The sequence below is a fragment of the Ambystoma mexicanum genome, chromosome 7q (assembly GCF_040938575.1).
Source record: "Ambystoma mexicanum isolate Mex_15411 chromosome 7q, UKY_AmexF1_1, whole genome shotgun sequence".
NCBI classification, from domain to species: Eukaryota; Metazoa; Chordata; class Amphibia; order Caudata; family Ambystomatidae; genus Ambystoma; species Ambystoma mexicanum.
Window position 1 is genome coordinate 813,372,506 of NC_090941.1, and position 24,050 is coordinate 813,396,555.

The following is a 24,050-nucleotide window of genomic DNA, read 5'->3' on the forward strand; positions in this document are numbered from 1 at the left end:
TAATGCAGTATCAATTATTGGTGAGGTGCATAGCGAACACTGTGATTCCAATTTGGTGATGAAATTAAAGAGGAATGCATTATTAGAAATGTTCAATGCCTGATTAATTTACAAATATAAAGGGGCTCATGATTTAAACAAAAATGTCATTTGCATGGAGGAACTCATTTATATTGGCACTTTAGTTGATGCAAATCCACGCCGTGCAATGTAGGTGATTTGCTCTATGAATTGCAAGCAAAGGTGTTAAAACTGTCAAAATAATGTTGCAGTGTAAAAAGTGCTAATACAGCCCACAAAATATGCGTGTGTGAGACATTTACATATGCAAGCATGCCAATGATATGCTGGCGTAAATACATTCTGTTTTTTTAGGTGGACCGTAGGGGGCAGGCGAAAGAGCACATCACTTTCGTGTCACAGTTCCATCGGTAAAGACAAAGACAATGCTTAATAGTGATATCTGAAGTCAAAAATAATGCTTCCAATATTTACGCATGGCTTGGATACCTCACACCTCATTTGTACACCTCACATACGAGTCCAGGGAATTGGAAAATGATTCCCAAATCCTTGCATGATAGCACCACAACATGATATTTTATTATATGACGTGTGTTTGTTTGTTTATATATTTGTATTGCGTGCCAAACCCGCTGGTATCTGGGCGCATTGTTATGGTTACATTTGTACAAGGTTACATTATAGGGTTACATTGAAAGGTTAAATTGAAACAAAAGTAATAGAAAAACATGAAATAATAATAATACGGATTATATACAGGCATGGGCAGGTTACAGCATGTTGTCTAGGCATGTTGCACAGACACAAGTATAAATACATTGACACTATGTACAGTGGACTATGGCCTGAGAATATTGTAGGGTAAATGGTCTCCAGAGAGGAGATCCAGTTGTTGGTACTTGCCCTAAAAAGGGAGAAGGCAGGTTCTTCTCTTAGAGCTAGAGGTGTAGAATTCCCAAGTTTGGAAGCTGGTACCGGGAAGCTGCTGCCTCCAGATTTCTGGAGGTTATATCTAGGGACTCTGAGGCAGTGTAGTTGAGCAGATCTGGTGGGACTGGTCGATTGACTTTTATTGGTATTGTAGGCCAAGTAGTTGGGTGCTACATTAGATAAGCACTTATATGTGAGTGTCAAAATTTTGAAGGAGATTCTGTCTTTGATAGAGAGCCAGTGGGCGTTGCGCCTGGTTTTCGGAAATATGGTGAGATCTAGGTATGTTAAAAGCTGCTCTACGCGCATTGTTTTGAAGGACCTGAAGTTTGTTTACATTTTTCTTGGTAGTACCTAAGTAAAGCGTGTTACAGTAATCCAATTTGGATAAGATTAGTGACCTAGCTCGGGTGGAACAACTTGTTAGAGAGAGGAAGGGTCTGCAGGCGTTTATTAATGTACAAGTGTAGGCTGTAGCAGAGGCTACGGTGTTCACTTGTTTTGTTAGAGTAAGGGAAGAATCAAGAATGATGCCTAAAGTCTTGATGTTTTTGGACACCGGGATGTTAATGCCGTCAATAGTGAAGGAGTTAAAGGTGATATCAAGTTTTTTTAGTTTAGCTTGGGAGCCAACTAGTAGTAGTTGGGTCTTCTCATCATTGAGACAGAGGCCGTGAGTGGCCATCCATGCCTGAATGATGAGGTAGATTTTGTTCAATAGTTTAGTGTCACTGTTATTGCCTGAAATAGGGATAAGGACATGGGTGTCATCTGCGTAATTAGTGTAGGTGACACCCAAGAGGTCCAGATCATTGAACAGTGGCTTGGTAAATATATTATAGAGCTTGGGTGACATGCCAGACCCTCGTGGTAATCTGCATGACACCCGGGTTGAGTCAGTAGATGCGGTTGGAGAGAACAATATCATCGTTCTGTTGTTAAAAAAAAATGGTATCCAAGCTATGGCTTCCTCAGAGAAATGAGCTGACGACATGAGGTGATTGCATAGGACTTCATGGTTGACAAGGTCAAACGCAGCTGACAGATCTAACAGAAGGAGCAATGTGATATTGTCTGTATGTTTTTTCGATAATACATTTGCATTTTCAGGTCTATAAGTGCTGTTTCAGTACCTTGTCTAGGTCTGAACCCAGATTGTCATAGGCCCAGTAGATTGTTAGTTTCCAAGTGAGTCTAGATTTGAAGATAGGCTGCCCTATTGAGAATTTTCAAGAGAGATGGCACTGTGGTAATAGACCTGTAGTTTGTGGGAATGCCTGGGTCGAGGTTGGGGGATTTTTTAAGAGCGGGAGGACCCACGAATCTTTCAGGTTGGTAGAAACTGTTCTGGATGCAAAAGAGGAGTTTATGAAAGAGGTAATGGCCGGTGCAAGATCATTGGCTGCCTCTTTACTGATGGTCGCAGGGCAAATATCACCTTGGCATTGGGAGGGTTTCAGGCTAGTGATTATGTTTTCAACTTCTGTAGTGGATAATGGGGCCAATTTGAAAAGTTTTACAAGGTGTCATAGCAGGGTTCTGCATTGGGTGCTGAGGTTTAAGGATGCTTGTGTCTAGGCTGATTTTTCTTTTAAATATTTGTTTGTAGCAGTGATATTTTGTGAAGCAGGGCTGCTTGGATCTTAATGCACCAAGTCTTATCTTAGCCAGGTGGGTAGGTGATTCCAGTTTGAAGCTTTTAGGTATATATCTCTGTTTAGGTCTGAGGGGTGGATTCTCCAGGTGGATCCAGCCTTTCTTTTGTTATCACGTAGGATTTTGAGGCTTGGGGTGAACAAGTTATTTAGGTAAGCTTGATGCTTGGCTTTCCTTAATTTCAGAGGGGTTATGTTGTCGATAGCTTGGTGAAGCATTTGGTTGTAGAGATCAACAAAGGTAGAGGGGTCTGTATTCGGATTGGAATAATTTAGAATTGGTTCTAGTAGAGGCATTAAGTTATCTGTTGTGATACCCTTGTTATTTCTTGTTAGATCAGGGACAGCCAAGGCACTAGCAGTATTAAGTTACGATCCACACTGTATGGTGAACGTGAAAGGATGGAGTTTACACCATGCACACGGTTTATTGGAGAGGATATTTCAGCTGAGAATAGGTTGGCTATCCAGTTGAGAATTCTGCCTTTATTATGTGTTGGTTTGGTAATGCGGTGAGCGAATCACAATTCTGTGATGGTGTTGGCTATAGTGGTAGCTGGGTTATCATTAGCGTCAAGGAAGCCTAAGTTGAGGTCACTGAGCAATAATATTTCTGAGCTAGGTTTAGTGTCAGTGGTGAGGAGTTGTTGCAAATCTTCCACGAATGTGGATACAAGACTGGGTGATCTGTAGACAAGGTGAATCTTTAGGGTGCGTGAGGCAGAGAGTGGGAGTTTCGTAGAGAGAAATTCAGCTAATGGGAATGGATGGTGGGGGAGGCATTTGATGCCATGGTCAGTTTTGCTAATGACAGCGACACCACCATCTTTAGAAGATTCTCTGTTGTGTCTTTTAATGGTGCAGTTGTCTGGGATAGCTTGTGTAAGCAAAGGGCCTGCTGTGGCATGCAGCCAGGTCTCTGTTATGGCTAAGAAGTCAAAGGGCAAAGGTCAAAGGTGATGAACATGTTAATTATTTATTTATTTGAGCAAGGGGATTGGCTGTGTCTTAGCTGGATGTCTCACACTTTAAGTATGGGGATGGGGAAGAGAAGGATTTACGTGTAAGTACTCTTGAGATTACAGTAGATTATGTTATGTAATTTCAATTTGGAACTGTATTCATGTGCCACATAAACATGGATGCATTAGGCAAAATAAAATGTGGGGGGCAGCAGGTTGCTGGAGATTGTTCATCCTTAGAAATAACATTCACCTATGCGGCTGCTTCGATAGTACACAACCTGATTTTGACCTGATGTTAACATAATAGCGAATGTCAGATCTACATAATTACAGGGAACATGAGCAAAGCACTTACACACAATACTTTAGATGGCTGTTTGTAGATGAAAATGTATAACTTATTTCCTGTCTGTATTCTTATTTATTTTTAAATGTTGTATCGGTTTATTGAAAACCTTGCACCAGTTAAGAATAAAACAAAATACATACCAAATATGCAATAGCAAATATATACCAAATACTAAAATTCATCAATTCTTCGCATCAAAAGGCAATCAATTAAATAATTAACTAATACCAAGCCTAATTTAGTCTATATTACTACATGTATTCCTTATAATTCCTAAAGTTAGCATACTAGTCACTTAAACCCAGTAGTCAACACTCTAGGTAGCTTACATTCCCCTTTAACAGTAAAGCATTTATTTCCTGAAGATCTTTACACATTTTCAAAAGAAATGGCAATTGGTTGCATAAGAATATTCTATTACATAGATACTCTGGGGCGGATTCATGGAATTTGTGCGCCGAAAAACAGGGATTTGTGTGCCATTCTGCCCGCAAATCCCTGTTTAACAAATGGGGATTTTCGACCAGAATGCACACAAATCCCTGTTTTACGGCGCACAAATTCCATGAATCAGTCCCTCTGAGTACTGATCCAACTTCTCGTACTCTGGAATATGTTAGTGCTTTTCAACTATCACTCTCATAACTGGACATTGCACAAGTAGGTGTTTTGTAGATTCCAAAAAACACCATTTTACAATAAATACACAACCTATTTTCTCTTCCAAGCCCTATTCCACGGGAGGGAGGTGTTGCAGGGGGCAGGCCATGCACTGAAGGCTGCAGGGCGGTGGAGCAGCACCTGTCACAGCTGCCTCCAGCACTAGCAGTCGGTCATGGGCTCCCATTCTGTCTCCCCTTCCAATGAGTGGCTCCAGCACCAGTGGTGGGGGAGGGACTCTGTCTCCTTCCACATATAACCTCCACCGGGAATACAAGAAAAAGGGGTGTGCAGCTTGGACCACTGTTGTGAAATAAGGGGCTTTTCTCATCTGCAATGGCCTCCCAAAATGGTGAGCTCTTCTGCTAGTCATTAAGGTGCCACAATGTGGGTCTGCATGGTTAACCAGTGCAATACATGCATTGAAAGCTTGACAGTGATTCTGAAATAAGGGTTTGCGATGAATGGCTGCAGAGGAGGAGTGATAGATCATACGGGGCTGTCTCAGGTTTCATAGGGTTCAGATTCAGCAGGGGTCAGACATCCATCTTTGGATGAGAGCAAGGCAGTGTCTCAATCATTCAGGCAGAGCATGCGTGATATCTGCATATTTGTGGATACTTTTTAAGTAAGCCCGTTTTACTTTTAAAAGGAGAACTTTTATTGTGAAAGGAATATCACATGTACATCGTGAATCTCACTTCAGAGTTGCTAAACATAAAAAAGGCAAGCATTGGCAATGCCAAATGTTTGGACTTTTGTGAAGGCATGGTAAAGGCACTTGCCAGGCACTGCTGTAGTGGTATTAACTGGCCATTGATGGTAGTAGGTGCAACAGTGTGCAAGTACCTGGGTATCTAATTGCAGCTGCTGGCAAATACCTAATATTTAAACACAAGCCAAAAATGTTGCGAGTGCCAATGCTTGATTTTAACAGGACTTCAGTGAAGGACAAAGAGAGTGCTTATAAATTGAGTGGCTGAAGGCAGACCTAGTTAAACATTTTTTATTACACCAGTGGTAGGTTTAGAGCTCCAATTAAATCATTAACTCTCAGAAAACTGCTTTGAAAAAACACTGGCAGGCACTTTGAGTGCAAAGTGCCATAGTAAAGTTTGATAAAAGTGAGCTGAAAGAGTTCCCATGAGGTGGTGTTTTGGGTGGGGAGGCTCGGGAACTGGATGGGATTAGCCATAGGGATTAGTCTGGCCAATAGACAGTCAATGGCTGCTACCTACAGCTACAGCATTTTATGGCAGTTGTGATGTTGCAACACAAGACTTTTCTAGAAAGTAGGTGCTCCCAACAATGCACTTGAGCAGGTTTCTGCATGTTGTGCTCTGCGTCAATGTTTGTTTCAAAGGCACGATTTGTATGACATAGCTATGCCGTTTCGAAATTGTAAATGGCTCCTGAAGTAGGGCCAGGGAATCCCTGCATTCACCACCTTAATCTATTACATAGCAATCTGACATGCTGTGCAGCCCACTATTCTTGAAACAAGTATCCATCAATACGTGCATTAAAAGGTATGACAGAGAGGTTATGTCCTTAATCTGTTCTTGTTCTTTTGTTGCTTCTAGGCTTGTCTAAAACGTATATGATTTGTATGTACTCTAGACCTTGACCGTCGTAGTGGGAGCATAACAGTGGAGTTCCTATCTTGCCATAAGTACTATTGACCCTGCCCTTTACCATTGGTACTCCATTTCAGTACACAGGCCACAGTGTTCACTGCATCACTGCCTGTGCTCCAAAGATGTCCCTGCCAATGTCCAGTGCTGTTAAAAAAGGAAACTTGACCAAGAGCACCGGCAGTTTAAGGTTGAGTGGACCGAAGTTTTATTTCATTGAGTCCAAACCTAATGTGTACTCATGCCGTATTTGCCTTGAACGAATTGCAGACCCCAAGGAATATAATATCCACCGGCACTGTGAAACGAAACATTCACAACATAAGGATTTGCAGTGGGGTGCGAGAATGAAGAAGGCGGAGGAGCTAAAAACACAACTGAGTAAGCAACAAGGTGTTGTTGAGCAGAAAAAAAAAACAATCTGAATGTGCCACCTTTGCTAGTTATAAGGTTGCACAGCTTATTGCAAGGTCGGCATGGCCTTTCACAGATGGGGAGACTGTCTGGTGGAGATTTGTGAGGCAGTGTGTAAGGAGAAAATAAGATGCTTTTACAAATGTTCCTTTTTCAAGGATGAGCATTCAGCAGTGTATTGGGGATATGGCTGACAATTGTTACAGCCAACTGAACATGCAATGTAAGGACTGACAATTATTTTCAGCGGCCCTTGATGAGAGGACAGATGTGAGTGACACAGCCCAGTCCTTACATTTCATGTGTAGGGTCAATAATGAATGCAAAGTGGGCATACGGCCCTTGGAGCATGCATCTGTTACAGGATGGCATTACACCAGAATAATTCTGAGTCCAAATAACTGGACAAACTCAAGTAGATGTCATGTTACTATTTTATTAATAATTATCTAAAACAGGGAGGTTACAACGAACACCAACGGACGTACGATCAGTCTCTCAATGATTTGCCAAAAGAATGCAATTTATAACTTCATTATGCATCAGAATGATGTCATACTATGTGGCAATAGTGAAAAAACCTATCAAGGGTCGGGATTTGTTATGGAAAACATATAGATATACAATCATATAGGAGCTAGGTGGACAATTTATGCCTACCTCTTCATACGTGTCATTTTAAGACAAATCAGTTAAACTGTGTTTCATTGGTTTCTCAAGCTATAAGGTCCTTCTTTATACTTTCTAATACAATTGGTTTGGCATGCTTGTGCTGTGTCTGGAACATTTGGTTCATTTAGCAACACATAAACCAAGACCAAGTGCACCCTGATAGTTGTGTTTAGCATGCCCTCGTAAGCGACACCTTGAAAACTATAGTTGACATGCCCTTTAGAGTTGTATTTGAAATCTATACTCAGTCTGCCCAAAAAGCCATACTCTGAAAGATGCATTTGGCTTACCTTTGATACATGCATGCAGTCCGCCTGCCACCACAATTGTACCTTGATAGTAGCATCTAGCCTAACTATGAAAGCAGCATTTAGCCTGCCCTGCAAACTGCACTTTGGAAACTGTATTTAGCCTGCATTTTGAAAACCGTATTTAGCCTGCCCTGCAAACTGCATTTTGGAAACCGTATCTAGCCTGCCCTGCAAACTGCATTTTGAAAAACATATTTAGCCTGCACTTTGAAAACCATACTTAGCCTGCCCTGCAAACTGCATTTTGGAAACCGTATCTAGCCTGTCCCTGCAAACTATACTTTGAATGCTGTATCTAGCCTGCCCTGCAAATTGCATTTTGAATATTGTATTTAGCCTGCATCTGAAAAAATCACTTTGAAAACTGCTTTTAGCTCACCCTTGACACAGCCACCTAGCCTGCCCGTCACCTCCATGCACCTTGATAGCACCACCTAGCCTTCCTGTGATAATTGTATGTATTCCCAAATCTAGGTGTATTCTAACCTAAGTGCAATCTCGAATCCAGATGTGTTTTCAACCCACTTACTATAGCGTTCCAAGGTGTACTTGACCAATTGTGCTTGAACCTGGTCGCTTTCTAGCCAAGTGTACTCCCAAATCTAGGTGTATTCTAAACCTATGTGCAATTTCGAATCTAGATATGTTTTCAACCTAGTTACTATGGCGCTCCAAGGCGTACTTTGACCAATTCTTCCCAGATCAAACTAGCCACTAACTATCATAGCTTGGCCCGCTCCCCCACTAGTGCCACTAGCCTCCAGTATTACGCACCGTTTTTACCAGACCATGATCCTCTGGCTTGCCCTAATCATGCTCCCTTTCTGCATAACGCTGAACGACGTACCCTGTAGCAGTAACAGCTACATAGCCCACCAGAACGGCCTGGCTAAACTAGGGTGTCCCAGACATCACCCCATCCCCTGCCCAACACTGTTCCTACCCTCCGCATCCCCCTTCCCTCCCACTCATCACCACCCTCACACCTCCCATGTAAACCCAGGCCCCCCTACCAACACTACACACAGCCACCCCAGTCCTATCACCAAGTCCAACCAAACTAAACTGAATACCAAATCTCCCACCCGCCCCAAGCCTCCTGGCCTAACCCCCCCTCCATTACTCCCAACCTCACAGCCCGCAATGACAGATTAGGCTCCAGGTTCCCCACCACAACCACTAGGCCCAATTCCAAACCTAGCACCAAAACCAATACAAAGCACAATGCGCCAAACAAGCCCACACCTCCCCCTCTAAAAGGTGCCCTACTCAATGACAGATCCCTGGCTGCCCACCCCACAGAAATTGCAGACATCATCCTTACCAACGACCTCGACTTCCTAGCCCTAACAGAAACCTGGCTTCATGAGGCGTCTGGACCACATCTATCGCTAGCCATCCCAAACAAATACTCTATCCTCAGAGCTGATAGACCTATCGCTAGAGGTAGAGGTGTTGCAATCATTTTCAAATCCTCCCTAGACCTCAGATCAACCTCCACAATGTCACTCACATCCTGCGAGTTACTAACAGCCAAACTGCAAACCTGCCCCACAACCACTACCACCCTCCAACTCATATATAGACCCCCAGTCGCCCCTGGGCCTTTGAAGAAGACATCACAACCCTCATCACCAAAAATTCCAAACCATCAGCACAAATCATGATCCTTGGGGACTTCAACCTCGGTTACCAAGACCCGAACGATGCACATGCTGCATCCCTAGCTAATGTCCTAACTGAACATGATTTCACTCAACTCATTGTACTCCCCACCCACCAAAAAGGCAGAACCCTTGATTGGGTAACAACCTACAACTGCAATACAACCTGCAAAGACCCCCAACCTCTAGCATGGTCCGATCATCACATGATCCCTCTTGAGGTCAACACCAATCGGGTATTGCCCAACAAACACCCCCGGCACATGCCTGTCCCACCAGGAATAAATGCAACATCACTGCTGAAGCCCTAATACCATTGGTCCTACCCACCCTCAATGCTCTCCCAGCCAACGCTGACTTAAACCTGCTGATCACACCTTCAATGATTCCATGGCCAGGGCAATGGATACCGTTGCCCCCCTGAATATACGCAAGGACAAACCTAAAGCTCATCTGAACTCGTGTTACAGCCATGAGCTCAAATTACTCAGAAAAGAGAAAGCCAAGGCACAACACACTTGGAAGACTAACCCCACCGCAGAAAACAAATCCAACCTCACAAACGTATCCTCACTTTATAAAAGCAAGATAATCTGCACCAAAAAAGATGCATACACCACCAGGATTGTTCAGGCAGGATCCTGGCAGGATCCTCCACCAAAGAATTATTTAAAATTCTGAAGGAACTAGAAAACCCTATTTCACCTCCAGATACCTGCCTGAAAGACAAATCCTGGTGCACCAGCATCCAAAACGCCCTCAACAATAAAATCTCAGGTCTCCAAACCAAAATTGAGGACAAACGCCAACAACTCTCCAATAGCAAGGTCACCAACCCTAGCCCACCCATGCCTAACAATACTAGTTCAGGCTTCTCATTTAAGAAAGGCACCATCACGGAAGTCCAAAAAATCATCACCTCCTTGAAACCCTCAAACTGCAAAGGAGACAGCTGCCCTGCACAGATCATAAAAGCCAGAGAGCTCTCCCCCTTCATCACCAAACTTATCAACCTATCCTTCACCAATAACTCGATCCCTAGCAACCTAAAACAATCATGGGTTCTCCCTCTCCTGAAAAAATAATCCCTTGACCCAGCCATACCCACCTACTACAGGCTCATCACCACAGTCCCCTTCCTACTAAAAATCCTGGACAGAGTTGCCTACATCCAAATTCAGGAATACTTGGAATCCAACCAACTGCTAGGAATATGTCAATCTGGCTTCAGACCTCTACACGGAACAGAAACCGCCCTTGTTGATCTCAAAAGCCAGATTGATGAAATTAAAGACAGCAATGCCGCAATCCTACTCCTACTAGACCTCTCAGCGGCCTTGACGTGGTTAGCCATGAAATTCTTTGTAGTCACCTAGCCACCGCAGCCCACTTCTCCTCCTCTGCCATCACATGGATACAATCCTTCCTGGCAAACAGAACTATGCGGGTTTTCTCAACAACAGCTGCAGCAGACACCATCCCCAACACATGTGGGGTCCCACAAGGATCCTGCGTATCTCCGACTGTGTACAATATATTTACAAAGCCTCTATTTGATCAATTGGACCGTCTGGGTGTCACCTACACAAATTACGCAGATGACACCCAGATACTCCTCACCATCACAGGCAATTACCAAGCAGATGTCGCCCGGATCAACAAAATATTCTCCATCATTCAGGCATGGATGGCCTCGCATGGCCTCTGCCTGAATGATGAGAAGACAGAGCTAGCTACAATAACATCACCATTGATGGTCACACCATCCCTATTGCCAAAAGCGTGAAAACCCTTGGCTTCTATCTAGACGCCAACACCAAACTCTCTAAACACACCAATATGACCACCTCAGCCGCTGCTTACACTGGCAAGCTCATCAGGGCCAGCAGACCATTCCTATCACCCAACAGCTGCCTCACCCTTGCCAGGGCCCTCATACAATCCAAACTGGATTACTGCAACAGCCTGTACCTAGGTGCTAACCAATCCATACTTAACAAGCTGCAGGTAATACAAAATAACACTCTGCGCGCAGCCCTCAACATTCCCAGACGAGAGCATATCTCCACCACTAGGAAAGCCTGCAAATGGCTATCTATACGCCAAAGAATTGATTTAAAAACCATCTGTCTCACGTACAAGTCCCTCAATCATCTAGCACCACTATATCTAGCTAACAAATTCACCATGAAACCTGTTACCAGATCCACCAGATGCTCCAATACTAATAAGAGCTGGAGGGGCAAGCTTCACAGTACTTGCCCCCCAAGTCTGGAACACCCTACCTCTCAACATCAAAACTCTCGAGTCCTTCCAGATCTTCAGTAAGCAGGTCATCAGCTGGCTCCTAAACAAAGAGTAGCCCCACTAACACCAGTCTCCACACCCCTGTGCGGCAACTGGTTTATGTACTGTATTTATATTGTAAAGTGTATATTGTGGGTATTGTATGTGTATTGTTTACTGATAACTGTATATATATGTATGTATTATAAGTATGTACGAAGTATGCAACACAAAGATACTTCTCAATGCTGTAACCGTATTCTTAAGCACCCTTCTACCCCTGGGTTTGGAGCGCTATACAAATAAAATAAACAAACAAACAAACAAACAAACAAGGTGCAGGGAGATAGGACATGAAGCTACCTCACCACCCAATTAGCCCAACACCTCTCATCCCCATGCCTTCTGCCATGAAATTGCTTTGTAGTTGTCCTTGCAGAGTATTCTCATCCTAGGAATTTAACAGGAGTGAGGGCACTCGCTATCGTATATTGGACTGGAAGTTTAAACTTTATTTCCATCCTTGACTCACATGACAAGATATCACAATTTGGTTAGTTCTGCAGCTTTTAAATACTTTAAATGAATTAAAACTGATAGCTAGGATCTTGACTTCAGGCCAAACAAGCCTCAGCACACAGCTTCAGCACCCTGTTATTCTACTGCGACACAGCTTTTCATTCACCTTTAATGTTTTTTTGGCTAATTTATTTCTAGATACCAATGTCCAGTTTCTATACATTGGTGACTTCTCCTGCATTATATTCACTACTTGTAGCTAGCCTGTACAATGACTTCATCTACCTTGCGTTTTAACTTCTATACATCCTTCATGCTAATGATTTCTTCAGCATTTACTACCATGTAATCTTCTTTTAAACTAAGGAGTTTACTTGATTCTTTACGACGTCCTTTCTCCTCCATAGGATCCATATATCGTCTTCATACAGTATCTCAGGACGTTGTGCACACTTTCTTGTGATGTCATTTGTTTATGTTCTTAGCTCTTTCTCATATTCCTTCAGGGAGTTTCTCCTGCAGGATGTCATCAACTTGAGGGTACATTCAATATGGTTGTCCTAATGGATACCGCCTCCCATATGCTTGCTGTATTATTGGTATAGTAGCTGAGGTTAGACAGGGCAGGATCTCATAGCTCCAATACAGGGGAGGCAGGGGGGGTAGGATCTCCTGCTGATGTATACATCTGCTTCTCTACAGAAGTATTTCAGGAGCTGGTGTCGCTGGTATCTTTGCATGGCAGAACTACTGGTGTTGACTTTTTTAATGCCTTTCAAAAAGTCATTGATGATTTAAATTGATTGTAGAGGGAAATGGTTTTATTGGCTGCTTGAAAAGACACTTGGGTGAGAAGGCTGTCCATTTGAAAAATTATCATTGCATTATACACCATTATGTGCAAAACATTTGCAATTCACAGCAGAAGTCATGGACTTCGTGGTGAAACAGTTAATTTTATCCGTGCACGCTCTTTAAAACACAGATTGTTTCAGGTGTTTTTAGAAGTGGCAAAGGCAGATTATGGGGATGTTTGATATCACACTGATCACTGCTGGCTGAGTCGTGGCAATGTTCTGAAGAGATTCTTTGCTTTACGACAGGAAATAAAAGTATTCGTTGATGAAAAGGAAATGGACACATCTGTCATGCAGGATATTGACGGTGTAGCTGACTTTGCTTGTTTATCTGACCTGACGGGCCATTTGAATGACTTAAATGTAAAGTTGCCAGGAAATATCATTTCTGATCTATTTGAGGCTGTTTTTGCTTTTGAAATAAAGTTAAAACTGCTGAAAGCCCAACTGGAAAATGGATGCTGGTACACTTCCCCGCATGTGCAGAGGCTTTCCCCTATGAGAGGTATGCTGCATGGCATCGGCATGTGAAGGTCCTGATGGAATTGGACCTTGTTTTTGGGAATCGTTTCAAACCATTTAAATCACAGAGAGCCTCTTTTAAACTTTTTGCAGACCCTTTCTTTGTTGATGTTGAAGATGTGTCATCTGATCTTCAGCTCGAAGTGATTGAAATTCAGTGTTGTAGTGGCCTCAAATCTGAACACATAGAGATGTCTTCATTAGCCTTTTACTAGTCTATGAACACTAATCAATTTTCCAATCCGTCCCAGGAAGCAGTAAAAATGGTGTCCATGTTTGGCATTACCTATTTTTGGTAGCAAGTTTTCACTCAGTTTAAATTGCATACATCCCGTCTAAGGACAAGTCTCACTGACCTGCTATTCTTAGAGTAGGCACAACGTCACTGGAGCCTGAGATCCAGAAAGCGACATCTGAGAAAAGCTGCATTGTTTCTCACTGACATGGTACATTGCCACTTACAGCCGTACCAGAAGCTGTGCAAATTGCAAAGCTTGTGCCTTGCAAATGTAAAGCAACATGTGTGAAATGTTGAGTGCAGTGTTTTACTCCTGAAGGATTTCCCTACTTTATCTATTATTGCCAATTGGCTTTATGAAAGAAAGACATGATCAAAATGGAAAATGTGCAGTACAAAATTGAAGATTGAAATACAAATAAAGACCAGTTCACCTAGAAAGTGTGTTATTTTTCCATGTGTGTAGTACCGCCCCTCCCAAATTTACTTTTCAGCGCACTATAGGCAGGAAGGTACATTTGGCCTTTGGGCAAAATCAGTTGTGCACCCCTGGTCTAGAGGGTTGTACAGAGCAATGCCATAGATTAACATTAATTCTAAACCTTCCAGACATCTCCTCTTTTGTTTTGATATAGTCACCCTGAGTGGGACGTGTATGCCCAGATGTGGGACCCGAGTCTGCTGGTCTGAGAGACCCAAACTACACTTCTCTGATGATGCTCAAAGAGGCCAAAACATGTCTGGGGTTGCTTGCGCTCTCTTGCAGTAGGGATGCGACTGAGCAGTTTGGGCTGGACTGCCTTTTTTAGCAGTGTGACGAAGCATGATTTGCGTATGGACTGTCTCCTTTTTGTGATGGCTTGGCAGGCAGAAGAACAATAGTCTGGAGGGGTGCCTAAAGCAATGCCAGAGGTTAGTAATACTTGTAAACCTTCCAGCCATTATCTATATATTTTCCTTAGCCTCCAAAATGCACACATTTCATATCTTTAAACATTGAATATCATACTTCAGTGCATGGGTGACTAAAATATAAATGACCTGCTACACAAAGATATTTGTCACTGTGCGCATGCATATTTGCACACAGAATGAAGAATAAAAAAAGATGGGCAAATCATAATGCATAAAGGGATTAGGATTGCCCTTGCTAATCTCTTAGAGAACCACTTTGATAACACCCAGAAAAGATTACCATGCAGACCTTGATCATTTTCATTTACTAGATTGGTCTAATCACTCAGTCTTTCTTTTATATTTAGTACATTTCAAAATTGTTCTTGACACTAAAAATCTAGACCCTGCACTGTTTAGGGCAAGTCACCTCAAAAAGAGCACTCCCTAATGGGAGGAGACCTGTAGAGCAGAACTCTGAAAATCCAGGTATTTATACTCTACACTCTTGCTAATCTTTGTAACCACTCCTTTGCTACAGGTTCTTTTCCATCCTCCCTCAAGCACTCCTGTGTTTGCCCCCTCCTTAAAACAAATATCAGCAGACCATTTCTGCCCTGCCACCTATCCCCCCATCTCCATCACCCCTTTCCTGGGGAAAGTGCTTAAGAAGTTGGCCCTCCTCCAGCTTAACTCCCACACTGAAGTTGTTGGTGATCTTCACAAGCATCAGTCTAGATTCTGAGCAGCTATAGGCATGGAAACTGCTCTTCTGAATACCTTTTAAGAACTGCTTACATCCCTTGATTCCAACTCCTCTGCCATCCTCATCCTCCTTGATCTCTCTTCTACAGCTGACACAGTGACACACTCCATCCTCATAAAAAGGCTCCATGACACCCTTGGTATCTCGGAGCAGGCACTGGACTGGCTTACCTCCTTCCTCCCTGACTGCTCTTCCAAAGTCATACCGGGCACCGTATCCTCCCCTACTTCCTACTCCCTAATCCGTCTGTGGCATCCCCCAGGGCCCAATTCTTTTGCCTTGGCTCTTGAACGTCTACCTTGCTCTGCTGGGATGCCTCATGTCCTCCTCCCCCAACTTCCAGTGCTATGCTGATGACACACAGCTATTCTTCAAACTTCCTACAGGTGCACTTTGCCTCAATTCCAGAAAAACAGAGATCCTCTCTATTGGGACACCGGCACCTGACTACTTCCCTTCACTCTTCCCTTCTTCCATTGGCTCTCCTCCCTGTTGCCTCTTCAGAAGCCAGAAACCTCAGCGTCATCTTCGATTCCTTCCTCCCTCATACTCAGGACATTGTCAAGAAGTTCTACTTTCATCTTACCTTTCTGAAAGGAATTCTACCTTTCCTCAGCTTCCCCAGAGACTTAATGTTACCCGGCTCTCATTCTCACTAGGCTTCACTATTGCAATAGCCTCCTCCATAATCTACCTTCGTCCTCTCTGCGACCCCTTCAGCTAATCCAGAATATGGCAGCAAGACGTATCCTTGGCCTCAAGGAAAGGGACTGCATCTCTCCTGCCTTACTAAGTCTTCACTGGCTCCCGATTGCAGCATGGACTTCATTAAAACCCCTCTGCATCATCCACAAGTCTGTCTGGGGCCGGGAACCACTCTACGTGCAACTCTTTCTGACCAAATACTCCCCCTCTAGACACATGTGTTCCTCTGGCACCAACTCATTCTGTGTGAAGCGTTTTGCTAAACAGAGAGCAGGTGGTCGATCACTTTCCTCAGCCAGTTCCCTTCTTTGGAACAGCCTTCCCCTCCCTCTTCATCCTAAGCAGGACCTCCTTAAGGTCTGTAAAAGCATCAAGACCTTCCTCTTTACCTCTTCCTTCCCTCTCTCTTTCCCCTGCTAATCGCTCTGTAGCTTGACTGGTGTGCAGGGCCCTTATGCCTCTTTGGGGGCCCTGACCTCCCACATCTTATCATCCCAGCTGCTGTCTATCCTCGGCACTTGCCTCGGCTCGCCCTCCGCCACTGGAGGTTGCACTTACCTTTCTTCATAGCACTTTCGTGAGCACCACAGCACCTTTCACATACCCCTCTGCACTTGAACGTTCTGAACACTCACAAGGCATAGTAGGTTTGTCTTCCTCTCCCCATTGTCTCTTCTTATTATTATTATTATTATTATTCTTATCTCTTCATCAGTGTTGTGTAGTGACCTTCTGTGTGGGTGTCTGGTAAGGAAAGGAGATGTGTTGGGTAGTGACCTTCTGTGTGGGTGTCTGGTAAGGAAAGGAGATGTGTTATGTAGTGGCTGTCTGTGTAATGCTGTCTTGCTGTGAGCCTGTGATGTCACATGGAATGTCACTGTGTGGATGGTGGAATGTTTATCTGAAGGCACCACTGAACTGAAGTATAAATGGCCAAGGCCGTATATTTGACTTGCAAAGAAATGCATTTATGGACAAAGGATCTTAATGTAACTAATGCGCGCACGTTTCAGAGCACCAGACATGGCAGATCAGAAATGTTCGGCGGCATGTGACAAACTATTTAAACGCCTGCAAAGGAAAATGAATTGGATAGGCGTAAATGGAGAAATGCAATCCATGGAAAGGAACGTTCTATTTCGGTTGTGTGCTGGTTTAAACACATTGAACTCTATGGGAATGCAGTGAGCATTTAAAAAGAACATTTTTTTTTAAGACAAGGTACAGTTTTATTTTTTTGCTCGTGCTGGCACTCAGCATTTTCAAGTTCACTGAAGAGGAGCAGACATTCTTGTGTCATACATGTATGGACTTTGAAGAATTACTTTGGTTTAAATATGCAAATGTACTAATGTTTTCCAAGGTGTTGCAGTAAAAGTGAGTTTGGTGTCTGGGCCTGGCTGGGAAGGTGCAGAATGAGAGGTGGTGAATGGAAATAGTGTGCAGGACATCACGAAGCTGCATGATATGTATCCTTTTTATTAAGTGTGGAAGATTGAGCTAACATAACCTGTTGAGGATTTTCAGGTGTAGGTTGCTAACAAGCAACATGGACTTTTAGGAGCAGAGTATTTATCTTAAGGTCAAGAGATGACCATGGACTTCTAGGTCAAAAATGTTGATTATCTTAATAACACTGCAGTGATAACATGGTAAATTGTAAAATGTCTTTGCCTGATTCAGTGTAAGTTGGAAGTAAAATAGTTGCACAATAGTGGGCATGTAGATGGTATGGGTCTGGCAGTAACTGAAGAAGTAGCGCTTCTGATGTGGATGGCATTTTGTAAGTACTTAGAGGTAGCGCCTCTAGTATGTGGGTCACGAGTGAGAGAGGTAGCGCCTCTGTGAGTGTGGCTCAATTGGTATTTGAGGGAGGTAGCGCCTCCGATGTGGTAATAATGAGAGGTAGCGCCTCTGATGTGTCTGTGTCACGATTGGTATGAAGATGAGGTAGCGCCTCTGGCTTGAGTGACATTGTAGTAGTAGTTAGAGGTAGCGCCTCTGGTATGTGAGTCACGAGTGAGAGAGGTAGCGCCTCTGGTGAGTGTGGCTCAATTGGTATTAGAGGGAGGTAGCGCCTCCCGTTAATGTGGCAAAATAAGTTCTGAAGTGAGGTAGCGCCTCTGATGTGCGTGTCACTAGGGTGTTTGAAGGAGGTAGCGCCTCCGGTGCGTATGCGAAGAATTGTATTGAAGAGGGGTAGCGCCTCTGGTGAGCATGGACCCTAGTGTACGCGAGGGAGGTAGCGCCTCCAGCGTGTGAAACATTCTGTTGTGCGAGAGGTAGCGCCTCTGCCAGTATGGAGTAGGGCTAGAAACTTAGTAGATTAGTGTCGCGTTGGATTGTTTCCACAGATATCTAAAGAAGGTAGCGCCTTCGTTTTTTTTTGTGCGATATTCTTCCTATATTTTGCTGTGCCAAAGACTGCGTTTTCTCCGGACAGCCTGTTTGGCATAGTACTCTTGTAATTCTGTCTTAGGTCATCAGTGGTCAAATGCCTGGTACGCAGATGGACTTGGGATGTCTGGCCAGTGTCTCATGGTGATCTGTGGTATTTGGTCGTATTGACTAATCTGGTACACCTGATAGGCTGAGTCTATTTGGAACTCTTTATTGTTTTGCTTCTGTGTGTGTCCGGTAAGGAAAGGAGATGTGTTGTGTAGTGACCTTATGTGTGGGTGTCTGGTGAGGAAAGGAGATGTGTTGTGTAGTGACCTTATGTGTGGGTGTCTGGTAAGGAAAGGAGATGTGTTGTGTAGTGACCTTCTGTGTGGGTGTCTGGTAAGGAAAGGAGATGTGTTGGGTAGTGACCTTCTGTGTGTGTGTCTGGTATGGAAAGGAGATGTGTTATGTAGTGGCTGTCTGTGTAATGCTGTCTTGCTGTGAGCCTGTGATGTCACATGGAATGTCACTGTGTGGATGGTGGAATGTTTATCTGAAGGTTCCATACTGAGGCAGTTAGAGCTCCCCTGCCTGGGTGATGGGGCCAGTGCTGTTTATAGTCCACACTCTCTATTATGTATCCTTCTTGTAACTGTGTCCTTAAGTTCCTGTAATAAACCTAAGATGTAACCAAGAAACCCTGGAAGTCACTTCATAACAATAATATTGTATACTGCTGCATTACTGCACCACCCAAATACGACTTTGTTAGTAAAGTGGAGGAAACCCCTGCAACAAGCTGGAGCTATTTCCTCCATGTGACTGCCCAAAATCATCCAATTCAGCGGTATTACCATCAGATTTACTGCTGGTGGTAATAATGCTGAAATCCCCCATGTAGTCCTATGGACGTCAATTAATTTGGACTAACACTGCCTACCGCCACTTGTAATCCAGCAGTAATACCACCGGACCCAGTGGCGGTAACGGTAATACAGCTTGGTGGTATCTCGGCATATGTACTGCAGAGATACCACCAAACACGTGACGAGGCAAATGTGTCTGACAACAGTTAATGTTCTAGCATTAAATACTGAACTAATGAGAGAATAGAAGAACTTCAAGCATTAAACGGACTTGGAGGACGTGTATCACGCCAACAGAGTGCAGCGGGCTAGAGCATTGCTATCTGGCCACACTATTGCCTGTTGTACTGCTATCTCTAGTATCAGATGCATATCCCGCTATAAGACAAGGGTGCAAGAGATCTTTTCAATCTATACATGCATGTGAATCCATCCACATTATATATTTCCAATACTGAAAAGTTGCTGGTTCCTTGCATAGTACATGAAATAGCCCAGGCACGTGCCAAAGTACATCTTTTTAGGAACACAAAATGGCCTGAGAGTGTAAATGTGTGTGTGCATGATTGACTGCAGTTCGCACAAGCAGAGGCACATTACTGATGCACACTCAATGCCCCTTGTTTTATAAAATGCACACGCGAGACGAATATGCATTTGCATTTCTCAACTGTAATTTTAAGATTCGGGTCCGGGCAGTTGCAGGACCTGGATGCAAATGGCACACTTGAAAGCGCATTCCCAACTCTGCACGCCATGCGCAGGAAGTGCCCTGCTCTTGCTTTGGTTCTCCGGTGATCCTTGTGGTAACCCAGGTGCAGGTGGAAGCGCACATCTGTCAAGTGTCTGCACAGGCCCCCGAAAGCACCCTATAATCAAAACAGAAACAATTCTGCTGTGCAAGCGCATGTGTCATTCTTGCATCCAAACGACAAGCCGACACAGCTCATCATGTAAACGCAGCTAGCATCATATGACGTGAGGGTGGATCCCAGCCCTCAACCCCCCTGGGTGGTCGCAAACAATGAACACAACAGTTAGGGGTATAGCCCTGTCACAGGGGTATTGAAAAGAGATAGGCTGTGATCAATATGTCACACACAGAGGCTGCAAGATACTTTAAGAATAAAGGTCGTGCAACTATGAACAGAGCAAGGCGCAGATGGACATCACAATGGGCCTCATTCACAGGAGAGTTTTATAATGGCACTATCCCATTCAAAAACGCTCTGTTAATCCGGCCAAATCTGCATGCAGTTTTTTTTTTTTTTTTTTTTTTTTTTTTTTATGACTTCCCCATTGCTTGTAAAAAAAAAAAGAAAAACTGAGATGAACTTATTAGGTTCATCTTTGATAAACCGCCAGAGGGGTCAGGCCAACATACTGTTATTCTTGGGGACATGTATTCAGCAAGTCAGTGGTGATAACAGGTGGCACACAAGCAACATGTTTCATCTCCCAAGGCTGTTCTGCTGCTTGTGCTTCCATTCCATGGATGGCTCGTGGCTTAAGCGTTTCATAAATCTAAAGTGGTGTGGTCAGAGTACAATACACTTCATGTATTAATATCCGTGTCACACGTGTGGGTGGATAATACCGGCACACATGAATACGACAGTGTGCATGAAACGAGTTCTTAGAAATCTAAAATATGTATGCTCCACTGAACTCCAAATACTCATCCAATCACTAAATGAAGGGCAGGGAAAATGGCCATACCACAGACACATACAAACATCCAACTACCCTTTGGTTGAGAATGTGCTTATCCAGAGTTGTGTGACCTGTTTGAATTCCAATTAGATATTCACTCAGAAGAAATCATTGTAAGCTTCTTTGCACACTGCTTCTGCATGGCAGGGAAGTTAAAACCTGGAGATCACTCTGTTACCTCAATGTTTCCCCACACCCCCAAACTACAAGTTCACTTTACATTCAAAAATTGGCGCGTTTATCACTCGGTAATTCCGCCCGTGGAAATTCCACCAAAAATCGCCAATGGAGTCCTATCCTTAAAATGGCGATTTACACCATCTGTGGCAGCAACAGTAATTCTGTTTGGCGGTATTCCAGCGGATTTACTGCTGGAATACCGCCAAACTCGCAATGAGGCCTGATATAGCCTAAAAAATTAACACAATCTAGGAGCAGGGGCATGGTGGCAACCATGTGCAACGGGAAGGTTAATAGTTTGACATAACACAAGATGGTTCAAAAAATGTTGGTGGAATCAGTGGCTCAAATGCCAACAGCGTTGACTCAGCTCTTCCTCCTTTCAATATTGATGAATTGAGTAATGTTAACACCTACTAGTACAGTGCTCAGAAACTGAAAGAATAAGCCTTGTAGTGCCACATAAAAACGTGATATTATTAATAGTATTTAAACTGCCTCCTTCTGTCTGCTTTCCTCAGGTGTCTTTCAGCAACAAGCGTCATATGTACAAACACTTTCATATTCTTCATTTAAGTATTTAGCCTTGGTTTGTGCAGTGCCTTTTGCGAGTCTTCGATTCAGAAAACTCACATAACCAGAGGTATACCAGTCTTGTAGTTGCTTCCCAGAAACAGACCTATCTGAACGTAGTACTTCTAGGAATGATGTCATTGTAGCACCTTCATAAATACCGTCCAGCGTTTCTATTGACTCCCTGAGGGTTCTGAATGGAAATGTGGTTTAGAATGCATGAATTAGCAATGCACAGATAAGCCTGGGGTCAGTAAGTGCTTGAATGAAAGCAATAGCATTATGGATTTATACAGTGTCCATCAATGTATGGGCTGAATTGTGCAGAGTTTGGTCCAGACATTGCAGTATTTACAGTATTAAGAAAACTGATACTTCTCGTAAATAACATCCTATGAATTAGATGTTATTAAATATATTGTCGTGTCGACCTAAAATATAAGACTACTTTTCGGTGACAAAGCAACTCTTCAGAGAATTCATATTAAACATCATAGATTAGCCTTTTTTAGAACTTGACATTGGCATGTATTGCATTATCTACTATTGTGCAGCGTAGGCAATGACTATCACCACGAGGATGGCACCTGGGTCTTAGTGGCATACCCTGCTGTGTGTAAGCTCATACAATATTGTTTAATCTTTATAACCAGAGAGCCATGGCACTGTGGAGGAGCAGAGCAGGACTTTGTAACACGATATTAAGCTTCGGCGTTGGGTTCAAATCCCTCCACCTTCTTTGTTTTACACATGGTTTGACTGAAATGTGTGATATGGTTTTAAACAGATTGGCTGTGTTGTACACAATATTTGGGAAAAGGAGTCCTTCAACAAAGACTGAGAAGTCTTCAGAGCCTTATTTTAACATGTCATGTTTTCCTCCAGTGTAGGCAGTTTTTTAATGGACTACTATGAATTTGTTAATCTATTTCATATATTAGTGCTCTATGCCATGCGTGATTGATCAATGTTGTGTGTTACCTCGGCAGTGGGAAACCTTGATATGGCATGTTTCTCCCATTCTATTGTAATACTGACTACGGCACTCCACTGATATGCAGTGAGGTGTTACAGTTCTGCAAAGTCTATAGTAATGTGGGATGTTGTTTTCCCTCTTGAGCATGGATTTGAACCTTACAAATTGGCAAGTCCGGTATATCTGGGTTGTAGAGGCCAATTGATGTTGAATATTAAGGGGCCAAACACGAATTGCTGTGCTAAATTCTGTGTCCACTGAATGAAACACCAATCATTAGAGCATGTTGAGATATGCACTCTCCTGCCCCCTTAACCTGCTGTAATATCTATGTTTGTTGGGCATGATCAACCCATAATGAGTGCAATGTTGTGTAAGCTTGTTGTGCTGGGTATACCATTGGTTAACTCCTGCACTGGCTCTTAATGTTCAAAGCTCCTCTCACAATGTATGCATTGTGTTGCCACCCCAACATGAAAGTGCACCCAAAAAAGTGAATAATTAAGCTTCAAGAAAAGTAAGTTCTGTTGGTATTATAAAGTGTGCCAGGTGTGGTTCTGAACTACATTGTATAGGAGAAATCAAATAACTTGCTTCATTTTATACACTAAGATCCCATTTAACTTTCGTTTACTGTACATTTTGCACCCTGTGTGAGATCAACTCCAATCCTTAAAGAACTGAACATCTCTGCTGTTCATGGTATTGAAGTTGTACCTGGCACAATATATTCTGCTCAATGAGCTCTAGGTTGAGGAGGTTTACTGGAACGTAAGCACGGTTTTACTTCTCTTGGATATGCAAATAAATATGCTGTACAGTTGTATTGGCTACATTGCTCTATTTTGTAGGGTAATGTAATCCCAAAATGATATTTGACAATATGCTTTAACTACAAATGTCTAGATTTGTTTTTTTGGTGTGGGGGGTTTTACACCACGAGGAGATAATTCACTCCTTGTGCAGTGATTTTGTGCAGTCTTAACATAAAGCAACGTCATGGAATATATTTGGTATGTCCTATGCTCTCACCTATGATATGTGCTACAAACAAGGAAATCACATGCAAAACATTTGATTAAAACCTGAGTAGATTTTAATGATATGTTGTTCACCCAATGACACATCCATTTCAGAAAAGGACCCATCCCTTGTAACCTGCTGCTGAAACATCCAGTGAACGTGCGTCTCTGTGTGGGCATCTCCAAGCATGGCATAGGACACACATTCATCTTTGAAGCATTAATGGACACAGCTAAAAGGCCCATAGTAAGATCAGCAGATGTTCTACAATG

The 24,050-nt window shown here is 43.1% G+C and overlaps 1 protein-coding gene across 6 annotated transcripts in view; it reads right to left on the reverse strand.

Moving 5' to 3' along the window:
- Window positions 1-24,050, reverse strand: part of CNTN5 (contactin 5) — a 3,106,629-nt gene that overhangs the window by 1,578,934 nt on the left and 1,503,645 nt on the right. The gene's annotated exons all lie outside the window — the stretch shown is intronic.